The sequence below is a fragment of the Oncorhynchus nerka genome, unplaced genomic scaffold (genome assembly GCF_034236695.1).
Source record: "Oncorhynchus nerka isolate Pitt River unplaced genomic scaffold, Oner_Uvic_2.0 unplaced_scaffold_1509, whole genome shotgun sequence".
Taxonomy (NCBI): domain Eukaryota; kingdom Metazoa; phylum Chordata; class Actinopteri; order Salmoniformes; family Salmonidae; genus Oncorhynchus; species Oncorhynchus nerka.
This window is the reverse complement of record NW_027039815.1, coordinates 54,074-68,223: the sequence shown is the minus strand read 5'-3', so window position 1 is coordinate 68,223 and position 14,150 is coordinate 54,074. Positions and strand designations below refer to the sequence as shown.

General features: G+C 50.4%; 1 long non-coding RNA gene across 3 annotated transcripts; it reads right to left on the bottom strand.

The window, feature by feature from the left end:
* Positions 1-527: 527 nt before the first annotated feature.
* On the bottom strand, positions 528-13,865 carry LOC135568542 (uncharacterized). Of its 3 annotated transcripts, none has more exons than XR_010462673.1 (4): positions 13,833-13,865; positions 8,962-9,141; positions 3,733-3,863; positions 528-1,198 (listed from the first exon to the last, which is right to left on the bottom strand). It is a non-coding gene; the product is annotated as an uncharacterized LOC135568542 (long non-coding RNA). The 3 variants fall into 3 exon arrangements; XR_010462672.1 differs by having other exon boundaries at positions 8,962-9,138; XR_010462674.1 differs by lacking the exon at positions 13,833-13,865 and adding an exon at positions 9,460-10,553 and having other exon boundaries at positions 8,962-9,138.
* Positions 13,866-14,150: the final 285 nt, after the last annotated feature.

Sequence of the window (14,150 nt, the reverse complement as noted above, 5' to 3'; positions counted from 1 at the left end):
CGGTTTCATACAATAGAATAGTTTGGCGGTTGGTTTTTAAAAGATATGGCATGAGGACGAATTCAGCAGCGACTCCCAGAGTTCTCGGCGACAGCTGAAGTCGGTTTCCTCTCACAGTAACTGTCTCAGTGTAGGAAACGGCATCCGTCTCACAACTCATCATTTAGCAAACTGTACAAGTCACATTTACATTTGATCTAGAACATCATTTACAACTCCTATAAAATAAATACATCATTTTCACAGAAACAATATACAACCGTTTGAAAGAAAAACAATGAACTAAACAAACAAAAGGAAAACAGGAAGAAACAGAGAACAGAAGGTTCCAGAACAGCAGTCAGAGCTGTGAGAACAGAAGGTTCCAGAACAGCAGTCAGAGCTGTGAGAACAGAAGGTTCCAGAACAGCAGTCAGAGCTGTGAGAACAGAAGGTTCCAGAACAGCAGTCAGAGCTGTGAGAACAGAAGGTTCCAGAACAGCAGTCAGAGCTGTGAGAACAGAAGGTTCCAGAACAGCACTCGAGCTGTGAGAACAGAAGGTTCCAGAACAGCAGTCAGAGGTGTGAGAACAGAAGGTTCCAGAACAGCAGTCAGAGCTGTGAGAACAGAAGGTTCCAGAACAGCAGTCAGAGCTGTGAGAACAGAAGGTTCCAGAACAGCAGTCAGAGCTGTGAGAACAGAAGGTTCCAGAACAGCAGTCAGAGCTGTGAGAACAGATTCTACTGAACTCAGTTCTCCTGATGCTGTGGTGGTGATGCTGCTGTGGTCAGTATCCTGATGCTGCTGTGGTCAGTATCCTGATGCTGCTGTGGTCAGTATCCTGATGCTGCTGTGGTCAGTATCCTGATGCTGCTGTGGTTAGTATCCTGATGCTGGGTATTGATGCTGTTGTGGTCAGTATCCTGATGCTGGTCAGTATCCTGATGCTGTGTAGCGATGCTGGTCAGTAACATGTAGTTTTAGTGTGTTGTAGTGTGTTCTGCTGTTGTGGTTAGTGTCAGTGTGTATATATCTGTTCCAGGCTGAAGGAAGATGTCTCAGAGAGGTTGGCGCCAGAGAGGGTGGCGCCAGAGAGGGAGGAGCCAGATAGGGAGGAGCCAGAGAGACTACGGGTCAGGAGTTCTCTTCCTCCTCCTGGCTGTACCTCCTCAGCGACGTCAATGCATCCTTCACAGAGTGGAACAAGATGTTCTTTACCTGGGGAGAGGACAGAGAGGAGAGGTTCAACAGGAGGGAGAGATAGAGAGAGGAGAGGTTCAACAGGAGGGAGAGATAGAGAGACGGAGAGGACAGAGAGGAGAGGTTCAACAGGAGGGAGAGATAGAGAGAGGAGAGGTTCAACAGGAGGGAGAGAGAGAGAGAGAGACGGAGAGGACAGAGAGGAGAGGTCAAACAGGGGAGAAGGGACAGAGAGAGACGGAGAGGACAGAGAGGAGAGGTCAAATTGAGTTGAGGACAGAGAGAGACGGAGAGGACAGAGAGGAGAGGTCAAATTGAGGAGAGGACAGAGAGAGACGGAGAGGACAGAGAGGAGAGGTCAAACAGGAGGGAGAGATAGAGAGAGGAGAGGTTCAACAGGAGGGGAGAGACAAAGAGAGAGACAGAGAGCTCCAGAGAGGAGAGGTCAATTGAGGAGGGAGAGGACAGAGAGAGACGGAGAGGACAGAGAGGAGAGGTCAAACAGGAGGGAGAGATAGAGAGAGGAGAGGTTCAACAGGAGGGAGAGGACAGAGAGAGACGGAGAGGACAGAGAGGAGAGGTTAAACAGGAGGGAGAGGACAGAGAGAGACGGAGAGGACAGAGAGGAGAGGTCAAACAGGAGGGAGAGGACAGAGAGAGACGGAGAGGACAGAGAGGAGAGGTCAAACAGGAGGGAGAGATAGAGAGAGGAGAGGTTCAACAGGAGGAGAGAGAGAGACGGAGAGGACAGAGAGGAGAGGTCAAACAGGAGGGAGAGGACAGAGAGAGACGGAGAGGACAGAGAGGAGAGGTCAAACAGGAGGGAGAGAAAACCATGTCATTAGTACCATGGAAGGACATTGTATAGAGCAGGGCAAAACATACAGATGTCTGAGTTTGGGTGGACGAGAAGTTGAGCTTCACCAGAGAGAACCTTGTCTCTGTATTGAGTTGTATTACTGACACAAAGCCTGTTTCTCCTTCGCTCCCAGAAGAGAGCTCCTTCGTTGTACTTTTCTCTGTTTTGTACCGTGGTGACACTATGTCCACCGCCTTCAGAAAATATTCAAACCCCTCGACTTATCCACATTCTGTTGTGTTACAGGCCTGAATTCAAAATGGATTCTCACCATCTACACAATACCCCATCATGTTACAGTGAAAATATGTTTTTAGGAATTTCTGCAAATGTATTAAAAATGAAATACAGAAATCTAATTTACATAAGTATCAACACCCCCGGAGTCAATACTCGGTAGAATCACCTTTGGCAGCGATTAGAGCGGAGAGTCTTTCTGGGTAATTCTCTGAGAGCTTTTTCCAAACCTGATTTATGTAACATTTGGCCCATTATTCTTGTCAAAGTTCTTCAAGCTCTGTCAAATGAGTTGTTGATCATTGTCAGACATCCATTTTCAGGTCTTGCCGTAGATTTAAGTCAAAACTCTAAGTAGGCAAGTCAGGAATATTCAATGTTGTCTTGGTAAGCAACTCCAGTGTAGATTTGGCCTTGTTTTAGGTGTCCTGCTGAAAGGTGAATTCATCTCCCAGTGTCTGGTGGAAAGCAGACTGAACCAGGTTATTGTCCTGTTGAAAGGTGAATTCATCTCCCAGTGTCTGGTGGAAAGCAGACTGAACCAGGTTTTTGTCCTGCTGAAATGTGAATTCATCTCCCACTGTCTGGTGGAAAGCAGACAACCAGGTTTTTTGCCTGTGCTTAGCTCAATTTCATTTTTTTTTTAATCCTGAAAAACTCCCTAGTCCTTCCCGATGACAAGCATACCCCTAACATGACGCAGCCACCACAATGCATGAAAATATGAAGAGTGTTACTCAGTGATGTGTTGGATTTGCACCAAACGTAACAGTTTGTATTCAGGACATAAAGTTAATTTCTTTGCAGTATTTCTTTATTGGCTTGTTGCAAACAGGATGCATGTTTTGGAATATTTGTATTCTGTACAGGCTTCCTTCTTTTCACTCTGTCATTTAGGTTAGTATTGTGGAGTAACTACTATGTTGTTGATCCATCCTCAGTTTTCTCCTGTCACAGCCATTAAACTCTGTAACTGTTTTAAAGTCACCATTGGCCTCATGGTAAAATCCCTGAGTGGTTTCCTTCTTCTCCAACTGAGTTAGTAAGGACGCCTGTATCTTGGTAGTGACTGGGTATATTGATACCATGCTCCATGATATACAATGTCTTTTCCCATCTACCAATAGGTGCCCTTCTTCCTGAGGCAATGGAAAACCTCCATGTTCTTTGTGTTTGAATCTGTGTTTAAAATGATGAAGTATTTTGACACAAAATCTCAATTGAATCCATTTTAAATTCAGGCTGTAACACAACAAATGTGGAAAAGTCAAGGGGTGTGAATAATTTCTGAAGGCCCTGTATGTAGAAAGAACATTAAAAGGGCATTCTGTGATTCAAACAATAAAGTAGTTCATTTTAAGTCCTAATATGGATGTATCAATGTCAGATTGTCACTTTAAAGGGAAACGATTGAGATGAGAACAGGAGAGGACAGGAGTCGTCACAGCAAACCCACCTGTAGTTTATCTTCGTAGTTGGGCTCTTCTCTGAGGATCTCAGTTCCTGTGTCAGGTGGAAGGAGTGGAATACATGCTCTGGAGACACAAAGTCATTTATCACCTGGACACAACTGTGAAGGTTCTGCACCTGTCAGAGGGGAGGGGGAGAGGAGAGAGAAGGGGGAGGAGAGAGAAGGGGGAGAGGAGAGAAGGGAGGGGAGGAGAGAGAAGGGGAGGGGAGAGAGAGAAGGGAGGGAGAGAGAGAGAAGAGGGAGAGAGAGAGAGAGAGAAGAGAAGGAGAAGGAGAGAGAAAGGGGGGGAGAGAAAGGGGGGAGGGAGGGGGAGAGAGAAGGGGAGAAAGAAGTGGAGAGAGGAGGGGGAGAAAGAAGTGGAGAGAGGGAGGGGGTGAGAGAGGGAGGGGGAGAGAGAAGTGGAGAGAGAGGGAGGGGGAGAGAGAAGTGGAGAGAGAGGGAGGGGGAGAGAGAAGTGAGAGAGAGGGAGGGGGAGAGAGAAGTGGAGAGAGAGGGAGGGGGAGAGAGAAGTGGAGAGAGAGGAGGGGGGAGAGAGAAGGGGAGAGAGGGAGGGGAGAGAGAAGGGGAGAGGAGGGAGGGGGAGAGAAGAGAGAGAAGGGGAGAGAGGAGGGAGGGGAGAGAGAGGGGGAGAGAGAAGGGGAGAGAGAGGGAGGGGGAGAGAGAAGGGGAGAGAGGAGGGAGGGGGAGAGAGAAGGGGAGAGAGAAGGGAGGGGAGAGAGAAGGGGAGAGAGAGGAGGGGGAGAGAGAGGGAGGGGAGAGAGAAGGAGAGAGAGGGAGGGGAGAGAGAAGTGGAGAGAGAAGGGGAGAGAGAGGGAGGGGGAGAGAGAAGGGGAGAGAGAAGGGAGGGGGAGAGAGAAGGGGAGAGAGAGGGAGGGGGAGAGAGAAGGGGAGAGAGAGGGAGGGGGAGAGAGGAGTGAGAACATGTATCGCTAGAAGGCAGTGAGTTCCAACAGAACAGAGCAGAGTGGCAGTAGGCTCTCCTCTTATCTGACTAGTTCAATATAACACCTACAAGGCAATCTGGACATCTACTATACTGGTACAGCAGACTACAGAAACAAGATAAGAAGAGGGAGAGACCGAAAGAGAGGGAAATTGGGTCAGAGAGAGAGAGACGTAAAGACAGAGAGAGAAGTATAACATGAGGCCAACACAAGGTGGGACAGGTACTAAGGGGATATGTGATCAGGTTTCAGTGGATGTCAGTCCTGGTCCTGGGGAACCCAAGGGGACAGAGACAGCAGAGCCATGTCTACTGTATCAGTGGTTGTCAGTCCTGGTCCTGGGGAACCCAAGGGGACAGAGACAGCAGAGCCATGTCTACTGTATCAGTGGTTGTCAGTCCTGGTCCTGGGGAACCCAAGGGGACAGAGACAGTAGTCATGTCTACTGTATCAGTGGTTGTCAGTCCTGGTCCTGGGGAACCCAAGGGGACAGAGACAGCAGAGTCATGTCTACTGTATCAGTGGTTGTCAGTCCTGGTCCTGGGGAACCCAAGGGGACAGAGACAGCAGAGCCATGTCTACTGTATCAGTGGTTGTCAGTCCTGGTCCTGGGGAACCCAAGGGGACAGAGACAGCAGAGTCATGTCTACTGTATCAGTGGTTGTCAGTCCTGGTCCTGGGGAACCCAAGGGGACAGAGACAGCAGAGTCATGTCTACTGTATCAGTGGTTGTCAGTCCTGGTCCTGGGGAACCCAAGGGGACAGAGACAGCAGAGTCATGTCTACTGTATCAGTGGTTGTCAGTCCTGGTCCTGGGGAACCCAAGGGGACAGAGACAGCAGAGTCATGTCTACTGTATCAGTGGTTGTCAGTCCTGGGGAACCCAAGGGGACAGAGACAGCAGAGCCATGTCTACTGTATCAGTGGTTGTCAAGCAGAGCCATGTCTACTGTATCAGTGGTTGTCAGTCCTGGTCCTGGGGAACTCCAAGGGGGACAGAGACAGCAGAGTCATGTCTACTGTATCAGTGGTTGTCAGTCCTGTGAACCCAAGGGGACAGAGACAGTAGTCATGTCTACTGTATCAGTGGTTGTCAGTCCTGGTCCTGGGGAACCCAAGGGGACAGAGACAGCAGAGCCATGTCTACTGTATCAGTGGTTGTCAGTCCTGGTCCTGGGGGAACCCATAAGGGGACAGAGACAGCAGAGTCATGTCTACTGTATCAGTGGTTGTCAGTCCTGGGGAACCCAAGGGGGACAGAGACAGCAGAGTCAGCGTCTACTGTATCAGTGGTTGTCAGTCCTGGGGACCCCAAGGGGACAGAGACAGCAGAGCCATGTCTACTGTATCAGTGGTTGTCAGTCCTGGGGAACCCAAGGGGACAGAGACAGCAGAGTCATGTCTACTGTATCAGTGGTTGTCAGTCCTGGGGAACCCAAGGGGACAGAGACAGCAGAGCCATGTCTACTGTATCAGTGGTTGTCAGTCCTGGTCCTGGGGAACCCAAGGGGACAGAGACAGCAGAGTCATGTCTACTGTATCAGTGGTTGTCAGTCCTGGTCCTGGGGAACACAAGGGGACAGAGACAGCAGAGTCATGTCTACTGTATCAGTGGTTGTTAGTCCTGGTCCTGGGAACCCAAGGGGACAGAGACAGCAGAGTCATGTCTACTGTATCAGTGGTTGTCAGTCCTGGTCCTGGGTCAAGGGGACAGAGACAGTAGTCATGTCTACTGTATCAGTGGTTGTCAGTCCTGGTCCTGGGGAACCCAGGGGACATAGACAGCAGAGTCATGTCTACTGTATCAGTGGTTGTCAGTCCTGGGGAACCCAGGGACATAGACAGCAGAGTCATGTCTACTGTATCAGTGGTTGTCAGTCCTGGGGAACCCAAGGGGACAGAGACAGCAGAGCCATGTCTACTGTATCAGTGGTTGTCAGTCCTGGTCCTGGGGAACCCAAGGGGACAGAGACAGCAGAGTCATGTCTACTGTATCAGTGGTTGTCAGTCCTGGTCCTGGGAACCCAAGGGGACAGAGACAGCAGAGCCATGTCTACTGTATCAGTGGTTGTCAGTCCTGTGAACCCAAGGGGACAGAGACAGTAGTCATGTCTACTGTATCAGTGGTTGTCAGTCCTGGTCCTGGGGAACCCAAGGGGACAGAGACAGTAGTCATGTCTACTGTATCAGTGGTTGTTAGTCCTGGTCCTGGGGAACCCAAGGGGACAGAGACAGCAGAGTCATGTCTACTGTATCAGTGGATGTCAGTCCTGGTCCTGGGGAACCCAAGGGGACAGAGACAGCAGAGTCATGTCTACTGTATCAGTGGTTGTCAGTCCTGGGGAACCCAAGGGGGACAGAGACAGCAGAGTCATGTCTACTGTATCAGTGGTTGTCAGTCCTGGTCCTGGGGAACACAAGGGGACAGAGACAGCAGAGTCATGTCTACTGTATCAGTGGTTGTTAGTCCTGGTCCTGGGGAACCCAAGGGGACAGAGACAGCAGAGTCATGTCTACTGTATCAGTGGATGTCAGTCCTGGTCCTGGGAACCCAAGGGGACAGAGACAGCAGAGTCATGTCTACTGTATCAGTGGTTGTTAGTCCTGGTCCTGGGGAACCCAAGGGGACAGAGACAGCAGAGTCATGTCTACTGTATCAGTGGTTGTTAGTCCTGGTCCTGGGGAACCCAAGGGGACAGAGACAGCAGAGTCATGTCTACTGTATCAGTGGTTGTTAGTCCTGGTCCTGGGGAACCCAAGGGGACAGAGACAGCAGAGTCATGTCTACTGTATCAGTGGTTGTTAGTCCTGGTCCTGGGGAACCCAAGGGGACAGAGACAGCAGAGTCATGTTGTTGTCATGTTGTGTTGTTGTCATGTTGTGTTGCTGCCATGTTGTGTTGCTGCCATGTTGTTGTCATGTTGTGTTGTTGCCATGTTGTCATGTTGTGTTGTTACCATGTTGTCATGTTGTGTTGCTACCATGTTGTGTTGTTGCCATGTTGTCATGTTGTGTTGTTGCCATGTTGTCATGTTGTGTTGCTACCATGTTGTGTTGTTGCCATGTTGTCATGTTGTGTTGTTGCCATGTTGTTGCTATGTGTTATTGCCATGTTGTTGTCATGCTGTGTTGTTGTCATGTTGTGTTGTCATGTTGTTGTCATGTTGTGTTGTTGTCATGTTGTGTTGTTGCCATGTTGTTGTCATGTTGTGTTGTTGTCATGTTGTGTTGTTGCCATGTTGTTGTCATGTTGTGTTGCTACCATGTTGTGTTGTTGCCATGTGTTGTTGCCATGTTGTTGTCATGTTGTGTTGTTGCTATGTGTTGTTGCCATGTTGTTGTCATGTTGTGTTGTTGCCATGTTGTCATGTTGTGTTGTTGCCATGTTGTCATGTTGTGTTGCTACCATGTTGTGTTGTTGCCATGTGTTGTTGCCATGTTGTTGTCATGTTGTGTTGCTGCCATGTTGTTGTCATGCTGTGTTGTTGTCATGTTGTGTTGTCATGTTGTTGTCATGTTGTGTTGTTGTCATGTTGTGTTGTTGCCATGTTGTTGTCATGTTGTGTTGTTGTCATGTTGTGTTGTTGCCATGTTGTTGTCATGTTGTGTTGTTGTCATGTTGTGTTGCTACCATGTTGTGTTGTTGCCATGTGTTGTTGCCATGTTGTTGTCATGTTGTGTTGTTGCTATGTGTTGTTGCCATGTTGTTGTCATGTTGTGTTGTTGCCATGTTGTCATGTTGTGTTGTTGTCATGTTGTTGTCATGTTGTGTTGTTGTCATGTTGTGTTGTTGCCATGTTGTTGTCATGTTGTGTTGTTGTCATGTTGTTGTGTTGTTGTCATGTGTTGTTGTCATGTTGTGTTGTTGCCATGTTGTTGTCATGTTGTGTTGTTGTCATGTTGTTGTCATGTTGTGTTGTTGTCATGTTGTTGTCATGTGTTATTGCCATGTGTTGCTACCATGTTGTCATGTTGTGTTGTTGTCATGTGTTGCTGCCATGTTGTGTTGATACCATGTTGTTGTCATGTTGTGTTGTCATGTTGTTGCCATGTTGTTGTCATGTTGTGTTGTTGTCATGTTGTTGTCATGTTGTGTTGTTGTCATGTTGTGTTGTTGCCATGTTGTTGTCTTAGTTCTTTTATGTGTTGTTGTTGTCATGTTGTGTTGTTGTCATGTTGTGTTGTTGCCATGTTGTTGTCTTAGTTCTTTATGTAGTGTTGTTGTCATGTTGTGTTGTTGCCATGTTCAAACTAAATCTACCAGAGGTACCTGGTGCAGCGCCCCGGCAGGGATGAGGACAGAGTCCCCCAGGAACTGAACCACGGTCAAGCCCTGCACATCATGCTCCTCCCACAGACGCTGACGCAACTTCCTGCTCAGGTACCAGCCCGGCTCTCTGATTGGGTCGTGCTCTGATGAAATCTCCGCCCCCTGCTCCTTAGCAACCTGCTGACAACACATGAAGAACACACAGCTAAGATTACACAAAGAAACTACACAGGAGAGGTTAGACTGATGAGCTAATTCAGACGGACGGACGGACAGACGGACGGACGGACAGGCAGACAGACGGACAGGCAGACGGACGGACAGGCAGACAGACGGACAGGCAGACAGACGGACGGACAGGCAGACAGGCAGACAGACGGACAGGCAGACAGACGGACAGGCAGACAGACGGACAGGCAGACGGACGGACAGGCAGACAGACGGACAGGCAGACAGACGGACAGACGGACGGACAGGCAGACAGACGGACAGGCAAACCTGATGGAGGAGGACATCAGTAGAACAGACAACACAGATTCAGGACAGGACCAGGTCAGGTTCAGGGCAGGACCAGATCAGAATCAGGACAGGACCAGGCCAGATTCAGGACCAGGTCAGATTCAGACAGGACCAGGTCAGATTCAGGACAGCACCAGGTCCGATTCAGGACAGCACCAGGTTAGATTAGGACAGGACCAGGTCAGATTCAGGACAGGACCAGGTCAGTTTCAGGACAGCACCAAGTCAGATTTAGGATAGGACCAGGTCAAATTCAGGACAGCACCAGGTCAGATTCAGGACAGCACCAGGTCAGATTCAGGACAGCACCAGGTCAGATTCAGGACAGGACCAGGTCAGATTCAGGACAGCACCAGGTCAGATTCAGGACAGGACCAGGTCAGATTCAGGACAGGACCAGGTCAGATTCAGGACAGCACCAGGTCAGATTCAGGACAGCACCAGGTCAGATTCAGGACAGGACCAGGTCAGATTCAGGACAGGACCAGGTCAGATTCAGGACAGCACCAGGTCAGATTCAGGACAGCACCAGGTCAGATTCAGGACAGCACCAGGTCAGATTCAGGACAGCACCAGGTCAGATTCAGGACAGCACCAGGTCAGATTCAGGACAGCACCAGGTCAGATTCAGGACAGCACCAGGTCAGATTCAGGACAGCACCCGGTCAGATTCAGGACAGCACCAGGTCAGATTCAGGACAGCACCAGGTTAGATTCAGGACAGGACCAGGTCAGATTCAGGACCAGACCAGGTCAGATTCAGGACAGCACCAGGTCAGATTCAGGACAGGACCAGGTCAGATTCAGGACAGGACCAGGTCAGAATCAGGACAGGACCAGGTCAGATTCAGGACAGCACGAGGTCAGATTCAGGACAGCACCAGGTCAGATTCAGGACAGCACCAGGTCAGATTCAGGACAGCACCAGGTCAGATTCAGGACAGGACCAGGTCAGATTCAGGACAGGACCAGGTCAGATTCAGGACAGGACCAGGTCAGAATCAGGACAGGACCAGGTCAGATTCAGGACAGCACCAGGTCAGATTCAGGACAGGACCAGGTCAGATTCAGGACAGCACCAGGTCAGATTCAGGACAGCACCAGTCAGATTCACCAGGTCAGATTCAGGACAGCACCAGGTCAGATTCAGGACAGGACCAGGTCAGAATCAGGACAGGACCAGGTCAGATTCAGGACAGCACCAGGTCAGATTCAGGACATCAGTGACGTTCCTCAGTAAACCAGACAGAGACAAGGCTGCAGGATGAGATACCCACCATCCACAGAACAGTACAACCACAACACACAGTTCAGTAAGCAATAAAGTGTCTCGTCAGTCAGGCTGGGCTGCTGTGTCCCATAGTAAAACTCCCTCTGAAGGACTAGAGTGGAGAGAGGAGGGGGGAGGAGAGAGAGGGAGAGGAGGAGGGGAGGAGAGAGAGGGAGAGGAGGAGGGGAGGGGAGGAGAGAGAGGGAGAGGAGGAGGGGAGGAGAGAGACGTGATGCTGGGCTGCTGTGTCCCATAGTAAAACTCCCTCTGAAGGACTAGAGTGGAGAGAGGAGGAGGGGAGGAGAGAGAGGGAGAGGAGGAGGGGAGGAGAGAGAGGAGGAGGGGAGGAGAGAGGAGGAGGGGAGGAGAGAGGGAGAGGAGGAGGGGAGGAGAGAGAGGAAGAGGAGGAGGGGAGGAGAGAGAGGGAGAGGAGGAGGGGAGGAGAGAGAGGGAGAGAGGGAGAGGAGGAGGGGAGGAGGGAGACGTGATGCTGGGCTGCTGTGTCCCATAGTAAAACTCCCTCTGAAGGACTAGAGTGGAGAGAGGAGGAGGGGAGGAGAGAGAGGGAGAGGGGAGGAGAGAGAGGGAGAGGAGGAGGGGAGGAGAGAGAGGGAGAGGAGGAGGGGAGGAGAGAGAGGGAGAGGAGGAGGGAGGGAGAGAGAGGGAGAGGAGGAGGGGAGGAGAGAGAGGGAGAGGAGGAGGGGAGGGGAGGAGAGAGAGGAGAGGAGGAGGGGGAGGAGAGAGAGGAGGAGGGGAGGAGAGAGAGGGAGAGGAGGAGGGGAGGAGAGAGAGGGAGAGAGGGAGAGGAGGAGGGGAGGAGAGAGACGTGATGCTGGGCTGCTGTTCCATCGTAAAACAACTCCCTCTGACTAATGGGTTTTATAAGGGCATCCAGAGAGGAGAGAGAGGGAGAGGAGGAGAAAGAGAGGAGAGAGAGGGAGAGGAAGAGAAAGAGAGGGAGAGGAGGAGGGGAGGAAAGAGAGGGAGAGGAGGAGGGGAGGAGAGAGAGGGAGAGGAGGAGGGGAGGAGGGAGGAGAGAGAGGGAGAGAGGGAGAGGAGGAGGGGAGGAGGGAGAGGAAGAGAAAGAGAGGGAGAGGAGGAGGGGAGGAAAGAGAGGGAGAGGAGGAGGGGAGGAGAAAGAGGGAGAGGAGGAGAGCGAGGGAGAGGAGGAGAGAGAGTGAGAGGAGGAGGGGAGGAGAAAGAGGGAGAGGAGGGGAGGAGAAAGAGGGAGAGGAGGAGAGCGAGGGAGAGGAGGAGAGAGAGTGAGAGGAGGGGAGGAGAGAGAGGAGGGGAGGAGAGAGAGGAGAGAGACGTGATGCTGGGCTGCTGTGTTCCATAGTAAAACAAGTCCCTCAGACTGATGGGTTTTATCAGGGCATCTAGAGATGAGGAGAGAGAGAGGAGGGGAGGAGAGAGAGGAAAAGAGAGAGGGAGAGAGAACCAGAGAGAGAGAGACGTGATGCTTGTCATTCAGGCCAAATAGTTCACACCAGAGAATTTTCAGGTGCATTTTGGCAAACCTGCGGGCTGTCATGTGCTTTTCCTGAAGAGTGGCTTCCGTCTGGCCACTCTACCATAAAGGCCTGATTGGTGGAGTGCTGCAGAGATGGTTGTCCTTCTGGAAGGTTCTCCCATCTCTACAGAGGATCTCTGGAGCTCTGTCAGAGGGACCATTGGGTTCTTGGTCACTTCCCTGACCAAGGCCCTTCTCCCATGATTGCTCAGTTTGGCTGGGCAGCCAGGTCTAGGGAGAGTCTTGGTGGTTCCAAACTTCTTCTATTTAAGAATGATGCCACTGTGTTCTTGGGGACCTTCAATGCTGCAGAAATGTTTTGGTACCCTTCCCAAGATCTGTGCCTCGACACAATCCTGTCTCGGAGCTCTCCACGGAATTCCTTCCACCTCATGGCTTGGTTTTGCTCTGACATGCATTGTGGGACTTTTTATAGACAGGTGTGTGCCTTTCCAAATCATGTCCAATCAATTGAATTTACCACAGGTGGACTCCAATCAAGTTGTAGAAACATCTCAAGGATGATCAATGGAAACAGGATGCAGCTGAACTTAATTTCAAGTCTCATAGCAAAGGGTCTGAATGTTATGTAGATGGGATATTTCTGTTAGATTTGCTTTGTCATTGAGGGTGATGTGTGTGGACTGATGAGGAAAAGGATTCATTTGGTCTGTTTTGTAGTGGGCCTGTGGCATGGAGGGATGATGTGTGTGGACTGATGAGGAAAAGGATTCATTTGGTCTGTTTTGTAGTGGGCCTGTGGCATGGAGGGATGATGTGTGTGGACTGATGAGGAAAAGGATTCATTTGGTCAAGTGGGCCTGTGGCATGGAGGGATGATGTGGGGAACGTCAAAGGGGTCTGAATACTTTCTGAATGCTCTGTATTTATGTTAATTTATTTTCCTTTTGTACTTTAACTATTTGCACATCGTTACAACACTGTATATATGACATAATATGACATTTGAAATGTCTTTATTCTTTTGGAACTTCTGTGAGTGTAATGTTTACTGTTCATTTCACTTTTGTTGATGATCTATTTTACTTGCTTTGGCAATGTTATCATATGTTTCCCATGACAATAAAGCCACTTGAATATATATGTGAGTGTGACAGAAAGCCAGAGAGCCAGACTGAGAGACAGCCAGCGAGACAGAGAGCCAGACTGAGAGACAGCCAGACAGAGAGCCAGACTGAGAGACAGCCAGACAGAGAGCCAGACTGAGAGACAGCCAGAGAGCCAGGCAGCCAACCAGAGAGACAGAGAGCCAGGCAGCCAACCAGACAGACAGAGAGCCAGCCAGAGAGGCCAGCCAGCCAGACAGAGAGCCAGCCAGAGGGCCAGCCAGACAGAGAACCAGCCAGAGGGCCAGCCAGACAGAGAACCAGCCAGAGGGCCAGCCAGAGGGCCAGACAGGCAGAGGGCCGACCAGACAGAGAGCCAGCCAGAGGGCCAGACAGAGAGCCAGCCAGAGGGCCAGACAGAGAGCCAGCCAGAGGGCCAGACAGACAGAGAGCCAGCCAGAGGGCCAGACAGACAGAGAAGCCATATTAAAGTGAGAATAACCTTGTGCAGAAAGTCTTTAATTTTCTCCACATCCAGATGTGCCACAAGGCTCCAGGCGTCTCGCTGGAATCCTTTAATCTCTTCTCCACGCTGTCGGCCAAGTCTTCCTCCTCCAGTCTCTTCAACACTCCTGCAACACAAACACAGTGGGAGTTCAAACACCACACATCTCAGAGTCTGCTGTATATTGACAACACAGATCTTTGCTGAGAAGAGACCTTGTGCACAGAGGGTGTCTGTCTAATGAATAGTGATGAGGAGAGAGAGAGAGAGAGAGAGAGAGATCCAGAGATAGAATGTCTGTAATGAATAATCTCT